We start from the raw sequence: 21,210 nt of genomic DNA, 5'->3' as shown, positions 1-21,210 counted from the left end.
CTTGTTATAGGAAGTTATAGGTAAACACCTGTAAATCTAGAAAGATACCAACACTGGTTAATTCCATTTGTAAGTCACTTTTTCTTTTCCAGCTTTAAAACCTCCATAGACGCACCTGCTTGAAATAAGACTACCAAAGCATTTCATTACATTAGCCATAACGCATAATGAGAAATGAGGCTTACTTTAATAAATAGGTTGCACATCACTAGCTTTTACCTGCCGCTTTGGTTCTAATGCTTGGCGGAGGTGTGGGATAAAGATCAAGTCACCGCATTACATATATCCAGTAAGCGCACTCCAACGAATAGCACAGCAGTGGCAGTCAAACGCGCATCGAATGTGCCCCTACTATGTGCCTGAGAGGGTGCCCTGTTTTGCCATGACAGAAGGAGATACAATGTGATCCAGCATGTCATGCCTTGTTTTGACAACGGCATTCTTTGTTAGAGTTTCCGTGCAAAACAAATATCTGCAAAAGTATTTTGTCTTGTCAGTGGAGAACTTTTAAGATTACTCTGCAGCTGTAGATGGTCGTCGTAAAAATATTAGTAAATGAATATTTTCATTTAGATGGTACAATGAATTTCGGATATGTAGAGTGAGTCTCTTGTTTCTCCTAAATTTTAAGATAGCATTGCTTCATGAAAAACGCCCATATTTCACAGACGGGTGTTGCTGATGCTAACACTATTAAGAAGGCTATCTTCCATGAGAGCATCTCGGAAGATGCCTTATAAATAGGTACAAAAGGTTTTTTGTTAAGTCCACTGAGCACTGTATTGAGCTCCCACGCTGTCAAGTTCTTTGTTAAACGAATGTGCAAAAAAAGACCTCACATAATTTCCGTAGCCAGTCTAGTCAAGAATAAGGATGGGAAGGGAGAGTTCAGCAATATGAGGTTATAGCAGTCAGATATAACATAATTGGAGAATATCTCAAGCCAGAATTCGCTACATGTTGGAGGTAGGGCAGTGGGTCATGTGGTCACATTGAAAGAGGATCTATATTCATTTTATTGTGACGCTCTGTAGATCAACATATGGAAACTGTAGGTATCATCTGGTTTTGAATCTCTGGGCGATGGCTCTGGATTAGGTTGTTCAGTTGGAATGTAATCACCCCAGTCTCGGTCCTGTTGATTGTCATCACTTGCTTCACTGTCTTGCTGATCCGAGTCATCACTATCATCATCCATGTCATATCAATAGTTTGAATGGTGTGTCTTGACTCAAATCTCATCTGGGAAGTTCAACAGACTGATTTGCCATCTTTTCTGAAGGAGGCATCTTGGATGGTAAAATGTGCTAAAATGTTAATTACTAGTGCCTGTGTCGGTTAAATGGGCGGTGGGTTTGAATCGAACTGAGGAGCCAGTAGAAGAGGAACTAATCACGATGGAGGAAGCCAGTGGCAATAATGCTCAATTAGGGCCATATGTAGGTAAATGTATTTTACCGATTCATAAATACCGATTTTTACCGAATCGGTATTTATGAATCGGTAAGTTATATGTAGGTAATCATTCGGTAATAATTACCGAATCGGTAACAATCGGTATTCAAGAATCGGAATTTACCGATTCGGTAAATACCGAAGTGGTATTTACCGATTCGGTAAATACCGAATCGGTAGTTACCGAATCGGAAATTCAAAAACACATGACTGGATGAATCAGCCAATCCTGTGCAACCAAACCCCACCCAACCAGGAAGTGGCCACACCCAGGCAGGTGCACACAATCATCAGACTCTGGAGAGGCTGGGAGTGCAGAGGAGAGGCAGGGAGCCAGTGCCTGATTGTGCAGCTCAAACTCAAAATGTCCAGCCAGGAGACACAGAGAGATGGAGGGGAAAGGAGGAGAAAGCAGAAATTTAGCCTTAAGGAACTGCAGGTACTAGTGGAGGAGGTGGTCAAGCAGCACCAGAAGCTGTTTGGGAAGTAGTCCCTGCAAGTGCCTGAGTCGGAGAAGCGTAACATATGGCTGGGAATCCAGGCGCAGGTCAATGCAATTGGAGTGACCCCCAGGGACATTGAGGTGCTGAAAAAGCGCTGGTACGACCTAAGGATCGTCACGAAGAGGAAGATGGGGGAACTGCAGAAGGAGGCCAGCCGGACAGGAGGTGGAAGGAACAGGGCACCTGCCCTTACCGAACTGGAGGAGCTGGTGGAGTCCACAATAGAGCCCGAGAGTGTCGTGGGGATTGGGGATGCCGACAGCTCTGCCAGAGCCACCACCCAACAAGGTAAGATGCATGCACAGCAATGTTGCCCCCCCTACCCCTATCCCACATCCCCAATTGTGAAATGAGTATCCCACTCCAGTCCATGTGTTAGTGCATACTGGCAATGCATTATGGGAGATGTAGTCTGGGAAACCCCAACCATGAACTGAATAGCACAGAACAACAAGGCATGGTACACACATTAGTGAAAAGCAGGCAGAGGACAATGTGAGAGTGTTACAGAAATGTATTGTGATGCTTGCAATGCAGGCCTTCAGGTACACTGAGCTGATGTTGCATTTCTGTCCACAGATGATACATTGCGCAAGACTGCACATGCAACGGGAGAGAGGGCACACCGGCAAGACAGTACAGGGAAGGCCAGCACCAGTTCTGCCCAGAGATCAGTACCACATGCAGCCTCACCACCACAGCCAGCATCACCACCACAGCCAGCATCACCACCACAGCCAGAATCACCACCACAGCCAGCATCACCACTCATGCTGGAGTCACCGGCATCATCACTGCTTGCATTGGTGAGGTCGAGGAGGCGTGCTGCCTCCAGGTTGCGAGTGTTAGAGTCCTCATCTGACGACTGCAGGGGGCCGGAGCCAACCACTGTGTCCCAGGATGGGAGCCATGCCACTGTGCCCTCCACCTCAGAGGGAGCACACACAGGTGCCAGACATCGCCGCAGGTCTCGGGTGCAGAGTCCACCAGCACACGATGAGAGCCATGGGGTGTTCTCGGGGCTCAAGGGCACCATGTTAAAGATACAGCGCCTACAAACAAAGGCAATGATGTCAGTTCAGCGCCAAATGCGGGGACTGAAAGCTACATCTGAAAACATGGACAGGGGCATCAGCGCTATGGCGGTGGGGATGAGTGAGATGGCTGCGGGCATGCGGGACATGTCCCAGTCCGTCATGCTGTTGTGCAGCAAGTATGATGCGGACAGAGCTGCACGGCGCCGGGAACGGCAGAGGAGAGATACTCATACGAGGGCACTCAACCGGCTGGCAACTGCCACTTCGCTGCTCTGCAGGCGCTCTGTGGCTATGCAGGTGGGCCTGACACACTGCAGCAATGACGTTTCAAGGGGGATGGTGCAGGTCACCAGTGCCCTGGAAGTGCTACTGACAAGCCAGGCGGCCACAACTGGTGCTGGGGATGCTGTGGAAAGCATAGAAACCAGCAGCAGGAGCAGCATTACCCCCCCTGTCCCAGATACACAGAGGAGCAGCAGGCGGCATGGGGCTGCCACTAGTGAGGATGCACAATCCGTGGCATCCCACACTGTAGTGCGTGGCCGCAAACAGTAATGCTACACGGTATAGCCTAAGACAATTGGGTGTAGTAACCCTGGACTTGCAAGTAGTCATTACACAATGTTGACAGAACGGCTTTTTCTTGTTGTTGTGGCGTAGTGCCGCATTATTAAACTACGTCATGACATCCAACAACTGGCTGTGTCCCCTTACTTACTCAGAAATAGTTGCATGTGATCTCTGCCCGTCTCTCTCTCCCATCTGTTGCTGTTGGCACTCCAGCTGCGTTGGCCTCTGGCTGTCCTGACTCATCATCATTGTCCTCAAAATCAGTTAGTTCCACCTCTGTACCTCTCTTCGTGGCAAGGTTGTGCAGCATTGCACAAGTGGCAATGATCTTGCAGCAGATGATGGGTGTGTACTGGCGTGCGCCTCCGCTTTTGTGGAGGCAGCGGAACCTGCTTTTCAATAGTCCAAACGTGCGCTCCACCACGTTGCGTGTAGATTTGTGTGCCACATTATATCGTCTCTCACTCTGGGTTGATGGGTGTAGGTAGGGAGTGAGGATGAATGACCGCACGGCATATGCACTGTCGCCTAGGTGAGTATGAGAGAACCATCAGTCACATGCCTCAATACACGATGATTTGCGCTAAGTAGAATGGAGCGTCACTGTTACTTACCTAGCAGGTATCCTTCTCCAAATTCTCCCGCAAGCAGTCATGTGTAGATCCCACTGTTCTGGAAGATGAAGGAGTCATGGGTGCTCCCAGGAAACTTAGCTACGATATCTGTGATGATGTTCCCTGCATCGCAGATTACCTGCACATTTATGGAGTGGGTGGACTTTCTGTTCCTGTAGCTGTGCTCAGTGGCAGCTGGTGGGCAGATTGGAATGTGTGTGCCATCAATACAGCCTATGACATGGGGGAACTGTGCCATGTGATAAAAGTCTGTTTTGGTTTTCTGCAGTTCAGCCTGTGTGTTTGGGAAGCTGATGTAGTGGTGCATTCTCTGCATCATGGCATCCAGGAACTTCCTGAAGAAACGGGATAGGCAACTCTGGGATACACCGCCCACCGCAGCTATCACCCCCTGGTAACTGCCAGATGCGAGTAGATGTAGGCTGCAGAGAACCTGCACATGTGGTGGTATGGCATGCGCCCTTCTTGTTGGCTGGTCCAGGAGTGGGTGCAGGTCCCTATCAGGTCCATGATGGTTTGTGGGTGTAGCCTGTACCTTTCATGTACCTCTGCCTCAGTCTGTTGAAAGAGTGTGAGGCGCTGTCTGTAAATGCGTTCCTCCCGTCTCCAAATCCTCAGACCTGCTGCCTGTAGACGTAGGCGCCTTGCAATGACATACAGAGCGGCCATGTTGTCCATGCTGTTGCATTTTGGGATTGCTTATATGCACTGTTGATGCTTACCACCTGCTTTCAATCTGTGTTAATTACCGACTCTTAATTACCGAATTTCATGGATTTCCTAAATACCGAATTTACCTACATATCTTTTCTCGTTTTACCACTTCATATTTACCGAATCGGTAAATATGTATTCGGTAAATATGATTCGGTATTTTAGAATTCGGTAATTATGAATCGGTATTTACCGATTCATATTTACCGAAAACTGGTGTTTGGCCTCCTACATCTCACTTGACTAAATACCGGTCGGTAACGGGATATTTACCGAATTTCGGCCGTTACCGACCGGTATTTAGCTACCTACATATGGCCCTAAGTTTCTTAATCAAATTTAGGTACTCCAGGGGCACCTGTACCAATTGTGGTGGTGAATCTGCTGGCATCTCAGCTTGCAAGGGATGTCTTCAGTCTGTATATAGTTTCCTGATATATATATACTTCCTCTTCATCTGATTCACAACGTAGACAGTGGATAGTGGTATCATGAGATTCCTCTGCTTGAGATGGTGTTACAGATAATTTTTTGTCATCCAAATATATGTGTTGACTGCCTTCTTCATCAGGGGCACACTCATTGTAACATTCGCCATGATTTGTAGATGAGGAATGTGGTGAAGTGTCCAAAATTTGTGCAGGTCTTTCTGGGGTGATTCTTACTAGGCATATAAGTTGCAAAAGTGATGGTATGGAGGAAACAGGTTCCTGAGGTAAGGTAGTGCTGAGGTAATTGTTGTTAACAGTGCCACTGACAATGATGTCGTCAATGGAGTTTCCATGGGAGAAGTTGTCGGTAATACAGTGAGAACTCCCAAGGTTTTAGGTGGGAGGTGCTTTGCCATCCACAAAGGTGTTTTGGTCGACAATGGTGTCCTCATCGACAATAGTCTTGTGGATGACAGGGCAGGTTACAACATTGGTCCTTTCCTTATCAACAGAACAGACATTGTTGACAGGGTAAAATGTGTCTTCGTCAACGATTTTTCCATCAAGAGCGCAGAAGAAATACTCCTCGTCAGTATAGTTGTCCACAAATTGGCTTTTAAGGAAGAAATCATGCCCTTACCTTTTAAAGGAGAGGACACAAGTGAAAGATTACTTTTTTGAGGTTGTAAGTGATGGAAAGTCAGTAGAGTGAGACTTAGCTCTGGATTCTGCTATGTCATCATCACCATGACCAAAAGACTGCATCTTCAAGGCAGATGCCCAGGGTCTTTTGATGGAAGTCGCATAATGCTTAGTGGAAGTGTCTGCAACAAAATATTTAGCACCAACACTGTCCAACTTGGGTTTCCTTGACTGAGGAGAGTGCCTCTCTGAAGATTTCTCTGGGGATTCAGCATTTAGCAGTAAAAGCATTTGACAATTTCAATCCTTAGAGTTTCAGAGTTAAATGAATCAAAGATGGAGCTGTTGCTGGGTGTGTGCACCGACTTGTGAAGGCAAAATATACATTTTGTTTGTGGGTCTTCTATGAACATCTTTCTTTCTCAACACACCTCATGTGCCCTGAAAGGTGATCTTGAATGCGAAGCTTCAATCATTGTCTTAATCTAACCATTATACCTCAGTGTCTCAGTATAGAAGGGGGAAGCATATGAATCTAAGAAAGATCCAGTACCAGAAAAAAACAAATAAAATCTAGTACAATAAAATCTAGCTGAAAAGACAAAGGGCCATATTCACAAAGGTAAATATACATGTGCATATTTGCTTACGTGTAAATTTTATCTAGCATTTACTGGTAAAAAAAAATGAGTTACTTACCTCTAACTGCACTTCTCCAGTATTGGTATCTTTCAAAGTGTCACATGCTTGAATCATTTACCGTAGTCAAAGTGGGAGTCCCACAGTGCCATAGCAAAGTAGTATGAAGTAGGATCATAGGCTATATTGGCAATACAAAGTCACTTTAATAGCATATGTCCTTTTTAAACAAGCATTTGCAATGCAACAGGTCTCACATTTATGCGAGTTTGAGCTATTTGCATTGTAAATGACAATGCCTTTAATTTATGTTTTCGTTTTTGAAACATAAATAAAACGCATTGTCATTTACAATGCCAATAGCTTAAACTCGCGTAAATGTGAGACCTATTGCATTGCAAATGCTAGTATTTCAACCTGCAACCTGGCCAAATATAGAATTTCTTCTACCCACTCATCAAATGTACGATAAAAATCTGCTAATTCTTAGAGTATTTCCTCAGCCTAAAGCCATCTCCCTGTGGCCACTCAACGTCAGTCCTGACCATGTGATGCTATTGAACAGGATGGATGGATGGATGGATGGACGGATGGACAGACGGATGGATGGATGGATGGATGGATGGATTTGATGGATGGACGGACAGGCTATGAAGAGTGTATGTATGAATGATGCTACCGAACACGGTGGATGGATGGATGGATGATGGATGGATGGATGGTCTATGAAGAGCGTATGTATTAATGATGCTACTGAACAAGATGGATGGATGGACGCATGGTCTATGAAGAGCGTATGTATGAATAATACTACTGAACACGATGGCTGGATGGATGGATGGATGGATGGATGGATGGTCTATGTAGAGCGTATGTATGAATGATGCTACTGAACAAGATGGATGGATTGATGGTCTATGAAGAGTGTATGTATGAAGGATGCTACTGAACACGATGGATGGTCTACGAAGAGCGTATGTAAGAATGATGCTACTGAACAAGATAGATGGATGGATGAATGGAGCAGATGATATAAGAGGATAGAGATTTGTTGACAAATTGGCAGATGCTAGAGAGAAAGAGAACAAAGGAGGGAAGCAGACAGCTGGATGCAGAGACAGGTGGTCGGAGAGTGTAGTCCACTAAGAGACAAACTAATTTATAGTCAGATGGGTGGATGAGGGGACAAGGAGTTGTGTGTGTAACTAATCATCCTGCGTCTAGTGAAAGATGTGTAACTTAGAGGAGCCAGGGGTGTCTGGCAGCACCGCTCCAACCCCAAAGCCGGGTGTGTGGCGAGCGTGCCCTACACAAGGCGCGCCACAGTAAAACAGACCAGAGTAAACATGAAGCACACGCAGGGCAATTATTAACCCCCCCCACTGAAACTGCTTTAAATGAACGTGTGTCTATTTATATAGGAATTCGTCAAGTGCCTTACTGCATGATATTGTATCATCTTTAAAACAAGCATTGGCATAGCCAATAGGTCTCGCCTTTGGAATGTTATAAGTTTTTTGTTACGTTCTATATTATTGTATGTGCCTTGTGAGAGGGGCAACTGCAGCGTATTTTCTTAAAGACGCCCCTTGCCGGCCACTCAGGGGAGGCCCATTCCACTGGTAGGCTGAGAGAGTCGAATAAGGTGTGAACCAGCAAGTCTATCAGCAGCTCCAGCAAAGCATGCGGCCATCTTTGAATGGAAATCATCCAAAAGAAGCATCCACCAGGCAATATAAATATATATTTTTTTAATTTCAGATTTCATTAGGTTATGTCATGTTATCGCAATTTCTATAGCGCACTACTACCCTTAGGTGTCTAGGCGCTTGTGGACCGCATACTGCACATAATAGTTAGTTTTTAAATAGCCACGTTTTAAGGTTTTTCCTGAACTCAATCAAAGATGGTATCTTTCTAAGAGTGAGCGGGAGAGAGTTCCAGAGCCTAATAGTGCTATGACTGACACTCCTGCCACCCCAGTTTGTTGTCCTGATTCTGTAGGAAGGCATTAAAAAGGCAGTAGCCAAACGCAGTTGTCTGGAGGGGGAGTGCCAATTAAAAATCTGCCAGAGAAATCGTGGCCCAACTCTGTGTAAAGCCTTATGTGCTAAACACAGGGCCTTAAATTTCACACGTTGAGCTACTGGCAACCAGTGCAACTTTTGTATTCCGGCCCTAATGGACTGGTGTTTGGGGACATTGAGTACCACTCTGGCAGCAGCATTCTGTGCTGACTGCAGTCTTCTAAGTTGACTAGACTGTAGATTAATATATAAGGCATTACAGTAGTCTAGTTTGGACAACACAAGGGAGGTTAAAACCATTTTTCTTGCGCTTTCCGGAACAAATGGAAGGATTTTTCACACTGTTCTGATGGTGAGGAATGCAGAAGACACCACTTTAGAGACTTGGGATTTAAAGTTCAGCTTCTCATCAATTATGACCCCCAAGTTCTTAGCTTTCACTACTGGCGTAGGAGGGGGGCCCAAGACACTTGGCCACCAAACTGGTGACCAGAGAGGGGCCAGTTTACCAAAAAGCACCACCTCGGTTTTACTTGAGTTGAGCCTCAAACAGTTTTGCTCATCCATGAACTCAAAGAGATCATGCATTTGTGTAGATTGTTAGCATGATCGACCTCCTTATCAATGGTTGAAATGACCAGTTGAGTATCATCTGCGTACAAGGTCGGAATCAAGTTAAAACTTCTAATCAGGGGTGCTAGTTCAGACACATAGATATTAAAAAGTGTGGGACTCAGAGAGGAGCCCTGAGGCACCCCACACGGCAGAGTAAAAGGTGTGGATTTAAAATCGCCTAGTTGCACTATCTGAGACCTATCTTATAAAAAAGATGTTAAGATCGGCAGGGTCTTGCCTCCGTGGCCAATAGCTTTCAGCCGTTCTATCAATAGGTTATGGTCCACGGTATCAAATGCTGCGGACAGATCAAGGAGGATCAGGGCTGCTGATCCCCTGCCATCTAAAGCAGCACGAATCTCCTCCTTGGTCTTAATTAGGGCTGTGTCTGTGCCATGGCATGTACGAAAGCCAAATTGGCTATGATCCAAAACATCATTATCCAAAATATATGTGGAAAGTTCCCTATTAAGAATTTTCTCAATTATTTTAGCAGGCAATAGTAATCTCGCAATTAGCATGTAGTTGGCTGGATCCATTACATCAAGATTAGGTTTTTTTAATAGTGGTAATATACAGGCCTGTTTCCACAAGGTAGGGAAAGTACCTTGTGAAAGCATGTGATTAAAAATGCCAGATAGCTGAGGACTAATGATGTAACTAATGGTATGCAGTAATCTGGGAGGGCAAGGGTCATCCGGAGAACTCGATTTAGTTTTAAGAAGAAGGAAAGCAACCTGCTCTGGGGCAGTAACAGTAAAATGTATTAATGGTGTTATGGCTTTGACTCCCTGATCTAGGTCAGCATTTTGAAAGGTGTGTCCGACAAATTGGTCAAAGATCTAATCTACCTTGCTTTTAAAAGTCTGGGACAATAAATTGTAGAAGTCTTGAGTACAGTTCTCATTGCTATCCTTTTTGGTGGTAGTCAGATTAGATATGACCGAGAAAAGTTCCTTGCTGGAGTTTCCCGACATTTCAATTTTCTGTGTGCAAAAGTGACTCTTCTCTGTAATCATTTTCTTCTTATATTTTGCTAGCATACGCTTATACGGTTCTTTTTCAGCTTTGTCATAGTTTTTCCGCCATAATCTTTCTTGTCTCCTGCACGCTTGTTTGTCAAGTCTTAGTGCTTCAGTAAACCATAAGGCTGAAGGGTTTTTCCTATTTCTATTAGCCTCGGTCATAGGGGCTACTTTGGTGAAGTTAAGGTCAAGCCAGGACGTATAACCTCTTGCTGATCCATCTGCCTCCGACTCAGGGACAGGAATACTTTGGATTAGCTGGGTTTCTAAAGCCCCTGGGTCGATCTTATTCCAGGCTCTCCTGGCAGATTTGTTATTATCTGTGTTAGTAATCATGGGATCAGACAGAGCCCACTGAAAAATAACAGCAAAATGATCGGTTCAAGTGAGGGAAGGATAGAACTAATGGACAAAGCGGGAATATTTGTGAACACACCATCCAAGGTGTGACCAGCTTGATGTGTCGCCCCTTCAACTAGTTGTTGGAGACCTACATCTGAGGTGATGTCTAAAAGTTCCTGAGTGTCTTTGTCAGTAATTATGTCCAAGTGAAAATTCAAATCACCTAGCATAGTAAAGCAGCTAGATGAAATACCCGGTTCTAATAAGAAATGACTTCAAGAGTCACAATATCTACAGAAACACACTGTATTAAGGCACCCGTTAAGTCTAGCGAATATTTTAAAATATGTAATTTACAATAACTTCTAAAAAAAGAAAGGCGTGTATGATGGCAAAATGTGATCAGGCTTCTATTCAAATATTTAGAAAAATAATTCTAACCATGGCGTACACGTGCACAACAGTCGGAAACTCTACAAAATGATATCCAACTCCCTTCTGCCCATCTTAATTTAGAGCACAAATGTCTTCATACGGCACTGGAATAGCGCAAGCTACGCTGACTGCGTAGAAAAGAACTGCAAGTTTTACTCAGGCAGGCTGAGAGCATGGGTGATTTCCAAACCTAACATCATTAATACAATTAACGCATGAATTCAAAATTATTGTTTTGGACGTTACTCTGACATGACAACTCATGAATAATGCATGCCACAAATACACACGGTTCAGTACATCGGCCAGTTAAAATAAATAAATGAGTAAATACAACATCTCTGCGTCAACTACCGTTCACTCAAGCTCTCACACAATTGCCAAACCCGTATTAAATTAGCCTTGCGCAACAAAATAACTGGTAACGCCTCATTGTTGCTGATGCGAACTTATAAGGAGTAATAGAAGTTTCCCCAATACGTATATATTAAATTTAAGGTTTCAAACATCAATCATCTCATTTTCAGAATCACAATGTACATTTCTTGATTTGTAGGTGGCAATGACCACAAACAGGAGTTCTATGAAAGTTAAAGGAGAAGACAAAGAGATCAACTAAACTTGTACCACGTTGCACATTTACCCATGAATAACTATGCTATACTGACCCTGGACTCCTGCAGAATTTGGGTTTTGCATGTGCATGTGGCATGTGAAGGGAGGGATGGTTAAAAAGAATGGCGCAAGAGAGAAGCGGGGGCGAGTGAGCATGGCAGTGGGGCGAACGCGCAAATTAAAAACAGATGGTGACATGACCCCGAACAGACGGCGTCCCTGCTCGTAACCGCAAGCTGTAGGCGGATGCATTTCCTGGGAACGGTGGGACATGCACCCGCCTCTGCCCAATTGCGTGCTGTCTTTTTAGAAAGACGTTACAACAAACAAATGATGGACGGAATGCTGACAATGCAGACATTCTCCCCCAGTCAAGAGATCTGGGTTAAATCCATCGTTCTTTTGCCCACTGCGCCACCCCAGTTTAGACATGGCCATATGCAAATCAGTCTTGACCCTGTGCCTCATGGGAACAGTCCAGCCCGAACTGCCAAGCCATGTCTTCCCTGGACAGGAATCAAGCATCCTAGGACCGGTTTCTGGCTATCAGCCGTCATCAGCCAGGATAGCTTGACTCCAGTGGCGTAGTGAGCACGGGTCCCACGTCTGGGAATACCCATCCCACTTAGGGCGAAAAGCGTTATAACAAACAAATGATGGACGGAATGCTGACAATGCAGACATTCTCCCCCAGTCAAGAGATCTGGGTTAAATCCATCGTTCTTTTGCCCACTGCGCCACCCCAGTTTAGACATGGCCATATGCAAATCAGTCTTGACCCTGTGCCTCATGGGAACAGTCCAGCCCGAACTGCCAAGCCATGTCTTCCCTGGACCGGAATCAAGCATCCTAGGACCGGTTTCTGGCTATCAGCCGTCATCAGCCAGGATAGCTTGACTCCAGTGGCGTAGTGAGCACGGGTCCCACGTCTGGGAATACCCATCCCACTTAGGGCGAAAAGCGTTACAACAAACAAATGATGGACGGAATGCTGACAATGCAGACATTCTCCCCCAGTCAAGAGATCTGGGTTAAATCCATCGTTCTTTTGCCCACTGCGCCACCCCAGTTTAGACATGGCCATATGCAAATCAGTCTTGACCCTGTGCCTCATGGGAACAGTCCAGCCCGAACTGCCAAGCCATGTCTTCCCTGGACCGGAATCAAGCATCCTAGGACCGGTTTCTGGCTATCAGCCGTCATCAGCCAGGATAGCTTGACTCCAGTGGCGTAGTGAGCACGGGTCCCACGTCTGGGAATACCCATCCCACTTAGGGCGAAAAGCGTTACAACAAACAAATGATGGACGGAATGCTGACAATGCAGACATTCTCCCCCAGTCAAGAGATCTGGGTTAAATCCATCGTTCTTTTGCCCACTGCGCCACCCCAGTTTAGACATGGCCATATGCAAATCAGTCTTGACCCTGTGCCTCATGGGAACAGTCCAGCCCGAACTGCCAAGCCATGTCTTCCCTGGACCGGAATCAAGCATCCTAGGACCGGTTTCTGGCTATCAGCCGTCATCAGCCAGGATAGCTTGACTCCAGTGGCGTAGTGAGCACGGGTCCCACGTCTGGGAATACCCATCCCACTTAGGGCGAAAAGCGTTACAACAAACAAATGATGGACGGAATGCTGACAATGCAGACATTCTCCCCCAGTCAAGAGATCTGGGTTAAATCCATCGTTCCTTTGCCCACTGCGCCACCCCAGTTTAGACATGGCCATATGCAAATCAGTCTTGACCCTGTGCCTCATGGGAACAGTCCAGCCCGAACTGCCAAGCCATGTCTTCCCTGGACCGGAATCAAGCATCCTAGGACCGGTTTCTGGCTATCAGCCGTCATCAGCCAGGATAGCTTGACTCCAGTGGCGTAGTGAGCACGGGTCCCACGTCTGGGAATACCCATCCCACTTAGGGCGCAAATTAAAAACAGATGGTGACATGACCCCGAACAGACGGCGTCCCTGCTCGTAACCGCAAGCTGTAGGCGGATGCATTTCCTGGGAACGGTGGGACATGCACCCGCCTCTGCCCAATTGCGTGCTGTCTTTTTAGAAAGACGCCCGCAAAGCCCAATAGAATAAATGCTAAAAAAAAAAAAAAACACGCACAAGCGTGTGAAAAGTCCAGACTGATTCCAAGTGGTTGTTTCCCTAGGGCAGCCCCTGCGCTAGGCTGGACTTAAACACCACAAGACCTTGGCGGATAAGCAGTGTGGGTCAGTCGGCTTATCATTAGTAAAGATGATTGCGGAAAAACAAAAGGGGATTTAAAAACAAACTGAAAATGCATTTCACTTCCAATATTGGTGCATATAACATAAACTTATTACACAACCTTGTGAATATTTTTTGTAACTGAACTTCCTCTTGTTATCGAATAATGAAACTGTTCTTATATAATAAACTGCTTGTGTATGTGTAGAGAGCGTTCCTCTAAATGCTCCAACACTCATTTTGGTCTATTTGCTCTATATATGCAGGTCAATGGTAACAAATCCAGACAGGTTGGACCAGCCACACACTCTTAAGTTTACAGCTTATTTGTATTATACTAGTCGTTAAATGCCCTGTTCTGTGGCTCTAATAACAAAGGAGAGGGCATTTAATAACTAGTACCCAAGGCAAAATGACTCCAAAATGACTCCAATGCTATAAGAACATTCCACGGACTGAGGGAAGACCTAAATGAAACAACGTGCTAATCATTCCTAGCCTGGAATAAAGGTCAAACAAAGAACTATATTTTTTCGGATTTAATTTCTGGAGAGGTTCCAATCAAGGGCAAATTGAATGTCTACCATTCACCGTGAGCTCTTCACCTCAAGGGAGTGGAGTGTGAGGACGCAGGGACAGCTGAAAAAGGCTAAAAGATCAGGGGCCATATGTAGGTGGGCTAATACCGGTCGGTAACGGCCGAAAATCGGTAAATTTTCCGTTACTGACCGGTATTTAGCCCTTTGAGATGTAGGAGGCTGGATTTAAGGATTCGGTAATTTACCGATTCTGTATTTTAAGAAATCGGTAAAATACAGAATCGGTAAATTACCGAATCCTTAAATCCTATGTAGGGAGCACTCAAGTGAGTGCATTTTTGGTTTAAGGATTCGTTATTTACCACCAACTACAAGTTGATGGTAAATACCGAATACCTTTTCAAAAGCAATGTTGTGCTTTTTTAAACGTGCCATGTGGCAGACATACATGCCCTTAGGGCATGTATGTGCGCCACATGTGCACACATGCACGATTCAGGGGTGCAACAGAGTGTCAATGTGACACCCTGCCACCCTTGAATATGCTCCCCCTATTACCGATTTGGTATTTACCGAATCGGTAATAGTGAATGGCTTCCCATTCATTCCTATGGGCCTCCAGTCCCATAGGAATGAATGGGAAGGTATGCCTTTTTACCGATTCGGTAAATACCGAATCGGTAAACGAATATTACCGAATCGGTAAAATCTACCGATTTTTTACCTACATTCTATTTACCGATTCTTAAATACCAAATCTGTAAAATTCGGTATTTAGGAATCGGTAAATAGAAATTACCTACATATGGCCCCAGGTCTTTTAAGGCAAAGGCTACCTACCGTCTAATCTCACATGATGGATACTATGTGCCTGTTTGGAAAACTAGTAGAAAGTATCTAGATACTCATCAGACAGCCACTGTGCTCCACTGCTTGGCTAGGGCAACAATGGCAGCCTCCCACACCGATGAGAGGCTGTACTCCACAGAGGCCTGCCCTGCAGATCCCATAGTCAGACAGGTAGTTCAAGGCCGAGCTTGGCAAGTCTGCGTCAAAATGATAGAAGTAGCCTACTGCCAACGCCATCACAGCCACGCAGGTCGCCTTCGTACACATGTCTTTGGACACTAAAGTAAGCCCCACAAGGGCATATGGGCTTGGAGTAAAGAGGACGGGGTGAATATTTTGACGGGTGGAGAGAAAGTGACTGGGGAAAGCTTCAGTGACTAGTATGGATGAAAGGGGCTGGAAATAATAAGATAGAATTCGAGAGGAAAGAGGTCTCAATGATTTTAAAAAATGACAAAGAAAGCTAACAATGAAGGGGAGGAGGTTAAGCCCAGGACTGAAAGGACAAGAAGGGGCGAGAGATAGGAAGGGACGAGTAGTATCGTGACGACTGACGAGCGAAGTAGTCAACAGGGGGTCAGGGAACAGGTTGAGAGTGAAGGGTTCCTGAGGGGGGATAGAACGGGTAGAGTGGAAAATGAATGCGGATGGAAAGGTAACAGAAGGAAAACTAACGATGGTGCATGCGGGATGCGCTAGAGAGAAGAATATGGACAGCAGGACAGATTTGAGGAGGACAGCATCAAAGAAAGAAGCTGATCAGAATGACACCGGAGGGGCTGAGTGAGCTGGCCCGCAGCAATTTCGTCGACCCTGGGCTCTGGGTAGCACCGGAGTGAAAGAATACATTGACAGCAAGACACATCTCGACCAATCAGCAGGAAGAACGAGTTTCAAAGGAGGACGGGTGACGCCTCAGAACGAGGCTAGAGACAGATTTAGGAAGAAGGGAAGTTTCGTACACGTCCAAACATAGTGATTGGGAGAATTAAATCCTTGCACGAGGCTTGAAATCCAGAAGTATGTGCCTCTTGCTCATGCAAACATGGCAGCCATCTTTGGATGGAGATGTCAGACATCTCTCCTTTTCGTTGCAAAGGAGCTTGTAGAGAAATTGAAACAAATTATTTCAATTTTTTTGCAACCTGGTACAAAACTAATATTCAACCTGAATGCACAGCTAATTTAAATTAAAATGTGCATGTTATTTGGACATCATAACAAGTACTGTCCTGGGAAGCGCTTGCTGAAAATACACAGCCCGCGAGTAATCCGCGCGTGAGTGAGATGGGGAGCAGGAGGTGAGCCAGCAAGTGGTGCACGCGCGCGCTTGGGAGAGCAGTCTGCTCATTTTTAAGCACTGCACTCATGCTTGTGGCGCGCCACTGCTCGCTCCCGCAAGGTGGATGCCTCAAAACTCCTGCCAGGGGCGGGTGGTTTGGAACAAAGCTACAGAGCTCAGTACAGGGATAAATCTTTAGTTCCTCGAAAAAAAAATCCTCATAGTGAAGAGAAACATGCAGTTTTCAGACAAATGCGTATGTGTTTTTTTATCGCTTTGTGACACACCTCTGCTTTTTCACAACTTTCACAACATAGAGTCCTTCCGGCGCAGTTAGTGTCTGCACCCGAATGGGTCCAGAATTTCAAAGTAACATGGAAGCACAGAAAACAAGTATTTTTAATGCAATAAGTCTCACTTTTGCGAGCGTTTAAGCGATTGGCAATGTAAATGACAATGCCTTTTATTTATGTGTTTTAAACCAAACGCATATATAAAAGGCATTGATATTTTTAACGCCAATAGCTCAAACTCTCGCAAATGCGAGAGCACTTTAATGTTGGCCACGCCCATGTATTTAGATGCTGTTCACGGCATTCAGGTTACAGTGAGACGCGTCTAAACAAAGGGGCATGGGCAATATTACAGTGAAAGCGCATATGGTGCGCTTTCACAGAAAGTAAAAATACATTAATTAAGAAACGTTGCGCGCGGCCACTGAAGTGAAAGTGGCCCGCGCTATTAATTAATCAAATAAATAAGCACGGCCACTAATAGGAAATCAGCCGCCTGTAAAATATTTCCTTAAATAAGCACGGCCGCTAAACAGAAAGCGGACCGCGCCGTAAATTAAATAAGTGAATAAGTGCGGCTCACCAACTTATAAAGCAGAGCATGTAGCAACACCAGTTAAAGGTCCAGTCCTTATGGGCAGCAACTAAAGTAGACAAGGCGGTACGAAGGAGGGACTAACAAGCCCCATAATGAATCAAAAGCCAGCGTTCACGATGGACAATGGCACAAGCCAATTAAAAATATGGGCGGAGAGTAGGCGGAGCTTCTAGTGCATACCCTATTACAGCATGCCGTGCAGAGCAGGCAGCACATGAGTGTTGCCACTTGGCTCGACCTAAAAAGGACCACACTTGAACCATAACAAATGAGGTGACAGCACCCTCTAGAACACTCCCAACAGAGGCTGAGTCCCTCAGATTTTCGATCACAGGTGGGATTCAATATTCCCCATCTAAGGGGTCAATTACGATGCCTTCCGGAAAGGCTCCAAACGGGATTCGGATTCGGCAAATCCAATTCGGAACCTATGTTTCGGGCCATTTGGGACACCTTTCCGGAGGACCGATTACAATGCAAGTAAACCATTTGGGCTGTCCGAATCGGTTCTGAACAGCATTCGGACAGCCCGAGTCAGTCCAAACCGAATCATACAGCTCTATGAAAACGGTTTCCAAGCGAGCGATTATGATGACTGATTTGGACAGCTGTTCAGAATCAGTCTGTCCGACACAAAACGGCTGTCAAAATCTCACATTGGGGACCTGTAGCAGGCCTCCTTTCCCCTGTGGCCTCCAGCTGTGGCCCGTGGGTGTACCCCAGGGACCCCCCTGTTAAACCATGCACAGTGTGGCAGGCACCATGGGGTGCCCGCCACAGGGTGTATGGTTTTCCCCAACAACCCCTTTCTTCAGTGGGAGCCTGTGGTCTTGTTCCGAAGACAGGCTCCCCTTGAAGTCAATGCGAGTTCTACCGAACAATGTTGATAAGCATCGTAATCGGTCGGTCAGTCGGATTCACCGAATCGGATTCGGTCGGAAACTATTTCAAAACCGATTCGGTCGGAAGAGTTTCCGAACAACATCGTAATTAGCCCCTAAGAGGGGAGCCTCTAAGGGGAGGAGTGTGGGTGGCGTGTGAGTCTATGAATGATATCAATACTGGAGAACTGCAATTACAGGTAAGTAACAAAATTTCTTCTCAAGTATTGGATCTTTCTTTGATTCACTTGCTTGAATCAGAATAGCAAGCAGTTTTGCAGTTTTGTAGTTAAATATATAAGCAATAGAAATACCCTTACGGATGGTGGGTAACAGTTTGACACAAATCTATGAACATTTAAATGTATATTCATTATATATATATATATATATATATATTCACTGAAAAAACCATAGGTTTCACACACGTTATAGTTAGGAAATAGCATTTAAAAAACCTTGCTAATTCACTGAAAAAACCATAGGTTTCACACATGTTATAGTTAGCTGGACATTTTACTGATAAAAAACCAATGAAATTCCCCCGTTATAGTTACTGTAGGCAACTATAACTCACGCGACCGCAATCCTCTGCTGATGCTAATACTGTATTTAGACACTTATTTGCCCATGTCTTCTTCCATTAAATTTTAGCTATACATATATTACAAATATTTTTTTTTCATAAAGACACATATGTCATCAGCAGAGGATTACGGTCGCGTGAGTTATAGTTGCCTACAGTAACTATAACGGGGGAATTTCATTGGTTTTTTATCAGTAAAATGTCCAGCTAACTATAACATGTGTGAAACCTATGGTTTTTTCAGTGAATTAGCAAGGTTTTTTAAATGCTATTTCCTAACTATAACGTGTGTGAAACCTATGGTTTTTTCAGTGAATTTGTACGGTTTTTTAAATGCTAAGTTACTTTACGCCATTTGTGGCGTGCGCGCCCACTTAACGCAGTTCGTTCCGTGCACGGTTTTTATCAACTTTAATAAGCCCTGTACATTTGGTGGCCTTCGGCCACCAAAAGCACAGGGGGTGAGGTCAATGTGAATAGTGTTTTTTTTATTTCGATTTTATAATTTCATGTTGCCAAAATTACGTTTTTTTTCTCTATTAATAAGCCCTGCACATTTGGTGGCCTGCGGCCACCAAAAGCACAGGGGGTGGGGTAAGTGTGGATAGTGTTTTTTTTATTTTTATTTTTTTACCGTAAGCGTACGGTAAGCGTACGGTAAGCGTACGGTAAGCGTACCCCGCGAAATTGCCGAAAAAAAAATAAAACCGTTTTTGCTCTTGGGGGATGTTTGGAGACTCCCTCAACATGACTATGTGGGAGGGAGTTGTCAAAACAGCCCCGTAACATGTTTTTGGCCATCATGTTTGATAAACAACACTCAGTGCGAGAGACAAAATGGCGGACGCCGCTTCCTGGTTTCGGCCGATTCGAATGTTTACTAAGATCTAAGAGCCAATCAGAATCGCGCTCGCGCACGCCACCGTACGCTTACGGTAAGCGTACGGTAAGCGTACGGTAAGCGTACCGTAAGCGGGCTCAGATATATATATTGATTTAAAGGCTATTTTCTCAGAATCTACTGAACAGATTTACACCAAACCTACAAAAGGCACTTCCTTGACCTAGGGACTACCTCTCTGCCAAATTTCTAGTAATTCTGTTCAGCCGTTCGGGCTGTAGCTCGTTCTAAAGGTCCTATGGAAAAATGCATGGGAAAAATGCGTTTTGGGACCCCCCTTTTATCTCAGCCCCCGCTTGACGAATCCCCCCGAGACTTTCAGGGTAGGAGCGGAGCGTAGCGCCCCACCTATTTTGAGAAATTCGCGAGGATTCGTCGACCGGCGCCAAAGTTATTCAAAATAGAATGTTGAGGTTTTCCTATGGAAAAGGGGTCCTAACTATAACTACCTACTGGCAACCGCCAGTAGGTAATATATATATATATATATATATATATATATATATATATATATATATATATATATATATATATATATATATATATATATATATATATATATATATATATATATATATATATATGTATATATATATATATATAAAACAAGGTTGCATAACAATGTAAATAGTCTATATCGGAAGAGACCATTATACAGTATACAACGCTTTGATATACATTAGCAAAGACATATTCACATCACCGATATTTACAGAGGCTCACCTCATTGGAACAGATGACACAAAGTTGCCTGTCCTACGGCTGCATCACTTCTCTGCGCCAACTCTTGGCAGTAGTCCGGCATGAACGTGTGGTTGCTCTTCCACGTTGCGACACTGCACATCTTCTCCAAAGGGACGCCTGCAAATAGAGCAGCTGAGGTAGATAGTGACCTCGAGGAGTGTCCCTTCGCTCTAGTTGAGAGTGATTGGCCCGCTTTGCTGTGACAAAATTGTATGGTGGCAGAGATCTTGCGATGGTAGCTTTTGTGACTGTGGTAGCTTTATGAGAGAGTCTGTAAGAGACCAACAGCTGATCAGGTTTTCTGAATTGTTTGGTGTGATGGAGATAACATTTGAGACAACACTTAATGTAGAAGGTGCGGAGAGATCTTTCAGCTGGAGATTCCGGATTTGGAAAGAAAGTACGCAGAACAATAGGTTAATTGAGATGAAATTGCAATGGAACCCTAGGATGAACTTTCGGTTTGTTCTGAGAAGCACATAATCGTAAGTGAAGCACAAGAAAGGGTCCTGAATTGTAAAAGCCTGAATTTCACTGACTAGTAGACATGAGACCCAACTGAGGTAATTCATTTTACGATCTCGTTCGTATTTAGCCACCATTTTGTGTCTTTCTGCCATTTTGTGTTGC

General features: G+C 44.8%; 1 protein-coding gene across 2 annotated transcripts in view; it reads right to left on the bottom strand.

The window, feature by feature from the left end:
• The window catches only part of CCDC192 (coiled-coil domain containing 192), a 1,307,223-nt gene that overhangs the window by 542,369 nt on the left and 743,644 nt on the right, over positions 1 to 21,210 (bottom strand). The gene's annotated exons all lie outside the window — the stretch shown is intronic.

The sequence above is a fragment of the Triturus cristatus genome, chromosome 2_1 (assembly GCF_964204655.1).
Source record: "Triturus cristatus chromosome 2_1, aTriCri1.1, whole genome shotgun sequence".
In the NCBI taxonomy this organism is placed as follows: Eukaryota; Metazoa; Chordata; class Amphibia; order Caudata; family Salamandridae; genus Triturus; species Triturus cristatus.
Note: the sequence above shows the minus strand (reverse complement) of the source record. Positions and strands in the feature narration are given on the sequence as shown.